This window comes from Camelus ferus, chromosome 20 (genome assembly GCF_009834535.1).
Source record: "Camelus ferus isolate YT-003-E chromosome 20, BCGSAC_Cfer_1.0, whole genome shotgun sequence".
In the NCBI taxonomy this organism is placed as follows: domain Eukaryota; kingdom Metazoa; phylum Chordata; class Mammalia; order Artiodactyla; family Camelidae; genus Camelus; species Camelus ferus.
Window position 1 is genome coordinate 31,364,578 of NC_045715.1, and position 7,439 is coordinate 31,372,016.

General features: G+C 42.5%; 1 protein-coding gene across 1 annotated transcript in view; it reads right to left on the reverse strand.

Moving 5' to 3' along the window:
* The window catches only part of CLIC5 (chloride intracellular channel 5), a 154,313-nt gene extending 146,942 nt beyond the window's left edge, over positions 1–7,371 (reverse strand). The window contains 1 exon segment of the mRNA XM_006190717.3: positions 7,124–7,371. The gene's annotated coding sequence lies outside the window, so the exon portion shown is untranslated.
* Positions 7,372–7,439: the final 68 nt, after the last annotated feature.

Genomic DNA, 7,439 nt, shown 5'->3' on the forward strand with positions numbered 1-7,439 from the left:
CTCAGAGGAAACCAGCCCTGCTGACACCTTGATCTGGGACTTCCAGCCTTCAGAAGCGTGAGAAAATAACTTTTTGTTGTTTAAGCCGCCCAGCGTGTGGTACTTTGTAATGGCAGCCCCAGTAAACTAATACAGGTAAAGAGCTTCCCTGCATCTCTGGGGGTCCTGCATGGTCTGAGTCCCACACAGAAGATATGGAAGAGTAATAAGATGTTCACCAGCTGCTGGGGGGGATTCGAAAAATCATCGGGTGACCCTGGCAAACCTCCAAGATGACAGTAAAACAGCTCACTGGCACAAGAACATCTGAGTGCTGCAGATGAGTGACATGGAGAGGAAAATGAGAAGACAGGGGATTTGGTGAGCAGCTGGGTGGCTCCAGGGAAACCCTGGAGGCTGGACCATAGAAGGTTATCCTTGAAGGTGAACCATCACAGCCTGTGGTTGAGACTCTGGTGCAGGCGGTTGGAAGCCACGATGCTGAGTGTCTTGAGTCTTGTGGGGAGCTGGGCCTGCGTGTCCTGGGTGGGAGTTGGTCACGACATCATTATTATATGAAGCAGTAATGGTGAGGAGTCAGGACTGCACTGGCTTCTGGAAAAGGGGCCAGAAGTTCACCTACTTCTTCTCTGAGGTGGTATGTTGGAACGGAGGGCAGAATTTGACTTTCTCTTTTTAGCAAGTATTTGGCTTTAGCACATTCCTTGCTCCCTCACTTGTTTCTGCGTTAGCAGGATCTGTTCAGATCCAAACTTCAAAATTTTTTATTGAAGTACAGTCAATTTACAATGTTGTGTTAGTTTCTGATGTACAGCATAGTGATTCAGATATATATATATATATTCCTTTTCATATTCTTTTTTGTTATAGGCTACTATAAGTTATTGAATATTGTTCTCTGTGCTACACAGTAAGACCTTGTTTATATATTTTATATATAGTAGCCTGTATCTGCTAATCCCAAACTCCCAACTGAACTGCATGATTTATCCTCTCTCTTTTGGGCTTCTCTTATAGCATTTAGCTTACTTGATAGTATAATGTAAGCCGGTGATTGCTTTTCTGATACCCTTTTCTTATTTTTTTATTATTTTGTTGTTGTTGTTATTACTGGAGGTACTGGGGACTGAACCCAGGACCTTGTGCATGCTGAGCACAAGCTCTACAACTGAGCTATACTCCCTGGCCCCTCTATCCCCTTTTTAGATGTAAGTAATTGGCTTCATTCCCAGGTAGACTTTCCCTGTATAGGGCCAGCAGCTCCAGGCTTACACAGAGATATTCCAGGTGCAGCTGCAGAAAACTGCAATACAGCGAATATTGCAATAACCCCAGCCACATGAATATTTTGGTTTCTCAATGCATATAAAAGTCATATTTACACTACACTGTAGTTTATTTATAGTGTACAATAGCATTATGTCTGAAAAAAAATGTACACTCCTAAATTAAAAATACTTTATTGCTAAAAAAAAAAAGTTAACCATCATCTGAACCTTCAGAGGGTCCTACTCTTTTGTTAGTGGAGAGTCCTGCCTAGATGTGGAAGGCTGCTGACTGATCAGGGTGGTGGTTGCTGATGGTTGAGGTAGGCTGGGGAAATTTCTTAAAATAAGACAATGAAGTTGGTCACATAGTCCTCCTTTCATGAACAACTCCTCTGTAGCAAGCAGTGCTGCTGGATAGCGTTTTACCCACAGTAGAACTTCTTTCAAAATTAGAGTCAATCCTCTCAAACCCTCCTGCTGCTTTTTCAATTTAGTTTATGTCACATTCTAAATCCTTTGTTGTCATTTCAACTATCTTCACAGCATCTTCAAAGGAGTGGACTCCCACTCACCTTTTTTGCTCATCCATTAGAAACAATGCTTCATCCATTAGAGCTTTATCATGAGACGGCAGCAATTCAGTCACACCTTTAGGCTCCACTCCTCATTCTAGTTCTCTGGCTATTTCCACAACATCTGCAGTGACTTCCTCCACTGAAGACTTGAACCCCTCAAAGTCACCCAGGAGGGTTGGAATCAACTTCTTTCAAACTCCTGCTGATGTGATATTGTGACCTCTTCCCATTTTCCCAATCACAAATATCCTTAATGGCATCTAGAATGGTGAATCCTTTCCTGAAAGCTTTCAATTTACTTTGCCCAGATCCACCAGATTAATCACTATCTATGGTAGCTATAGTCTTACAAGATATATTTCTTAAATAATAAGACTTGAAAGTCAAAAATTACTCTTTGATCCATAGACTGCAGAATGGATGTTGTATTAGCAAACATGAAAACAACATTAACCTCAATATGTATCTCCAGCAGACCCTTTGGGGGCAAAGTGCCTGTGGATGAGCAGTCACATTTTGAAAGAAATTGTTTTGGGGGGGCAACGGGTCTCAACAGTGGGCTTAAAATATTCAGTAAACCATATTTTAAACAGATGTGCAATCATCTGTTTCACTGTTCCATGTATACAGCACAGGCAGAGCAGATTTAGCGTAATTCTTAAGGGTCCTAGGATTTCCAGAATGGTAAATGAGCCCTGGCTTGAACTTAGAGTCACTGGTTGCATTAGCCCCTAACAAGAGAGTCAGCCTGTCCTTTGAAGCTTTGAAGCCAGGCATTGACTTCTCCTCTCTAGCTATGAAAAGTCCTACATGGCCTCTTCTTCCAAGAGAAGGCTGTTCCATCTACATTGAAAACCTGTTATTTACCATACCTAGCTTTATCAATTATCAGAGCTAGATCTTCTGGGTAACTTGCTGCAGCTCCTCCATCAGCACTGCCTGCCTCACCTTGCACTTTGACGTTATGGAGACGGCTTCTTTCCTTAAGCCTCATGGACCAACCTCTGCTGGCTTCGCACTTTTCTTCTGCAGCTTCCTCACCTCTCTCAGCCTTCCTGGAACTGAAGAAAGTTAGGTCTTGCTCTGGACTAGGCTTAGGCTTGAGGGAATGTTGTAGCTGGTTTAATCTTCCATCCAGAACACTCAGACTTTCTCCATAGCAGCAATAAGGCTGTTTCGCTTTCTTATCATCCATATGTTCACTGGACCAGCACACAGGATTTCCTTCAAGAACTTTTCCTTTGCACTCACAACTTGGCTTACTGGCGCTAAAGGCCTAGCTTCCAGCCTGTCTTGGCTTATGATACGCCTTCCTCACTAGGCTTAGTCACTTCTAGCTTTCAATTTAAAGTGAGAGACATGGGGCTATTCCTTTCACTTGAACACTGAGAGGCCATTGTAGGGTTATTAATTAGCCTAATTACAATATTGTTGTGTCTTGGGGAATAGGGAGGCCTGAGGAGAGGGAGAGAGATGGAGGAAGCGCTGGTCGGTGGAGCAGACAGAACACACACAACTTTTACTGATTGAATCTGCTGCCTTCTATGGGAGCAGTTTGCAGGTCCCCCAAAACAATGACAATAGTAACACCAAAGATCACTGCTTACAGATCACCATAACAGATACAATAATAATGAAAACATTTAAAATATTGTAAGAATTATCAAAATGTGACAGAGAGATAAAATGGGCAAATGCTGTTGGAAAATTGATGCCCATAAACTGACAACACAGGGTGGCCACAGACTTCCAATTTGTAAAAAATGCAGTCTCCGTGAAGGGGGATGAAAGGAGACATGCCTGTATTCTGCTTATTCAGCTGCTCCTGCTGAAAAATAGACTCTTTCTCAATGTTTAAACAAATGTTTCAGGATTGAATCTTCTTGGTCTGGCCTGAAGTATGTCCCCATCACCCACCATGGAACTAATTCCAGAACTGGCTCTAATAAGCCAGGCTCACGTCACAGTAGATGGGACCAGCTTATCCCAATTTGCCTGTGACTTTTCTGGTTTCAGCACTGAAGTCCTGTGCTCCAGGAAACCCCCCAGTTTTGGGCAAACTGAGATAGCTGGTCACCTGAGGAGTCCACTGGCGAGGAGGCGGGTTGTGGTCAGCCCCATAAGATTCCTGCAACTAAGTGTGAAAGTAGGATGGTTTCCTGGTGGAAGCATTGGAAGAAGGGGAAATGAATTCTGGCAAAAGTAACAAAGTAATATCCTCTCCATGTGCCTTCCTGGATGAGATGCATCTTGAGGACAAGGACTGAATCTTACTTATTATTCTTGTATCTTTTGTAAAATTTAGCACATTGGCTTCCACATAAGAAGGCCTCAAAAGAATTTATACTCTTTATTGAACAACTTTATTAAATACTTTAAAAAATTCCTTTAGAGGGAAGAATGCTTAACAAAAAGTAGTTCATGATGGATAAAAGAGAATCACTTTTGATAGTATTTAAACAGTCAGCAATCTTATTTAATTGAGGTTATCAAATAAAATCATGCTGGGAATGGAGTGGATGCAGAGTTTCTGTTAAATGAACTTCCAGAATTATTAGTGTTATGGCTCCTAAGGTTCTTTCCTCATCATATATTTAAGATAAAACTTGTATTATGTCTTCTCTACATTAACACTTAATATATATTAAAAAGCAAAACATAAAATACCTTCCTAGTGACTTGAAATTTGATTCACTAGTTTCAGTTTTGTTGTTAAGTCAGACTTAACAGTGGACAGGATTGTTTTCCTTTGGGGAGGGTGTGGCTTCTGTTCTGAAACTTTTTTCCTGTAACCACTAACTTCTGACCCATTCCTGCCAGCAGTGAGTGATGCATTACAAAATAGGAATTTAAAAGAGAAATAACTGCATGAAGCGCTATGTCATTGATCTCAAAAACAGAATAAACATTTAACATATTTTACACTAAAGAATGAATGATACATCTTGTTAGTTAATGGAGTAGGGAGGGGAAGACACTGCCTCTAACAGGCTGCTTCCAAACCCCACACTGGCCGTGGAGGCAAAGACTCTAAATGAGTTTTTGTGAATTTAGCCAACTCAGTTCCCTCTGGGGCACAAGATGCATTTGTAAATGGGTTTAGACTATAGTTCCTAGTTCATTTCAAACTCCAACACAAAATGGGTTTCAACTTTATTCATATTTCTAAGAATTATATATGTATCTCTTTTTCAAAAGCTGAGCTGAAAGAACATTATAAATGAATGCTATTATTTTGCCTACCTAAATAAAACAGTATGTCAAAAAATCACATTGGAGATGAAGAATTTGTTACTGTTATGTTTTCTTTTATCATCATTAAATGCCTCCAGTGACCCTTCAGTGGACTTTCCAGTGGACTTCCCAGCACCCACTCCACCTCATTCCCACGGAGAGAAGACATGCACTCTGGGGAAGAGAACTCAGCTCAAAGTGTAGACTGAATTGGCCTGCTGGTAAATTCATGTTCCTTGCGGACTTAAATTTGGGCATATGACACAATTCTAATCAAGGTGATGGAAAGACTTGGTTGCTGGAGCCAAAATCAAAACCAAAAAACCCTAGAAGTCATTTCTATTGACCAAACAGAAGTGAAAAAATGAATCATGACTCCTGAAACCACGAGGGGAACCAGAAGCCAATTCTGTTAACAGCCAGGTGAAGAGTGAGAAAGAACCCAGGATGTGGTGACACTGTTGAGCGGCTAGGTCAACCAGTTCTGAAGCCTGCTCTATCTCTGGACTTCCTGTTTCATGAGATTCTAAATATTCTTATTATTTAAGTATATTTAAATAGGTTTTTATGTGTGGTTGAAACAATAATTATTTGTAGGATAACAGACACTTGGTACCAAAAGATCCTTACGAATAATTCTGTCCCTCTGTTCTTGACCACACTGTCTTGCAGAGATCAGACTGCATAGGACTCCCTGATCTGACCCAGTCACACGGGCAGGGGTAGGGGCAGTAAATGAAGGGAGCCCTTCTCACCTGATGCCCATCCAACTCCTGTTTCCATCACAGTCTGACTTACCGGGCAGTCAGTTCTATCTACTCTTCAAGCAGTTGTGCACCCAGTGAATGAACAATCAGGATATGCATAATCGTATGCCCCAAATGCCAGAAAATTAAAATTCAACTAAGTTGGACATTACATAAATTCCCCCAGAACTCAGCCTTCCCCTGACCATTTGGGTTGGGGAACATTCTTCTGGTCATAGCAATAACAATCACTAACACTTACCAGGTGTGCTGAGGACTTAATTTGCTTTATCTCATTTATTTGGCAATAACCCTAAGAGGTCAGTACTGTAAGAAGGCCCGTTTGGCAGATGAGGAAATGGAGGCTGAGACAGGTTGAAACATTGGCCCAAGATTGCTCAGCTACTGAGTATTCAAACTCAGGTCTGGCAGATTGTAGGGACTGAACAACTTGGCATCTGCCATTTCTTCCACCTCTGAGAGCCCAGGGACCTAGGATGCCCCAATGCACCAATGCACAAACCAGCATTGAAGTTTGAAACTGGAGTTAACTTTTGAAAGTACACAGATTATATCCAGCCCCAAATTGTCTCGGCAGCTGCTTCCAGACTCCAGGGTCTTGGTAATGGCTACACTCTAAAGCTCTGGCCAATGAGACCAACTTCCGACTTTGACTTCTAAGGTCTACTGCCACAGGTTATTAATCCAGGTACTGGGTTTACAGGTATTAAATCCTTAATACCTGAGACTATTACACATATGTCTGCGAGCCAGGCGAGAGCTACAGCAGAGACCAGGAAAGGGAATATTCTCTCGGAGCTTGAGTCTTTAACGGGGGGGTGGGGGGGGGGGCAATGAATCCGGACCACCTTAAAACATCCCATTAAATCCAGTCATCATTTAGTGATTACTTTTTCTATGCCAGGTTCTGTGTTTGTCACTGCAGACACAAACAGAAAAAAGATACTATCCTCTGTTTGCGAAGTAAGCCTGGGTAAACCAAGTGTTAATAAATAAATCTACTTCCGTTTGGACATTTCTTTTTCTGCTAGTAAATTTAAGGCTACATTCGACCGTTTGATCAAGCTTCCAATTAAGAGGAAGGCGCGTAATCCCACGCGCACCTGTGAAAAATAAATGCCCATTTCTCAGCTGGTAGCCGTTACTAGTTCCCTCCTGCAAGGCCCGTGTTTCTGTGTTTCTTGCGACCTTAATCATACTCAGTTCGCATGTAGAGGGGCTCGCTTCTCCAGTAAGACAGATACTTCAGTGGAACCACATTGTATTTGTCCCAACTCACCGGAGCTGGCTGGAACTGCTCTAGACTTGTGCTGGGCCTTGCAGTCGCTTTTCCTGCAGACATCCAGGCCGCCAGGTGCGTATTAACTAGGGGCGAGCTGGGAGTGGCAGTAAGCCTGGGGTTGGCAATAGCCAGGGGCCTTTCTGGCACTCGCTCGGTTTCAAGGGCATTCAGTCCTGGGACATTAGGAAAAGTGCGTAGCAGCAGAGAGAGAGGAACGAACTTCACCTGGATCCAATTCTACCCCATCAAGGCCGCCGTCCCCAGGTGGTACCAGAATCCAACCAATCGGAAAGGGAGTTACATCGACTGCGGC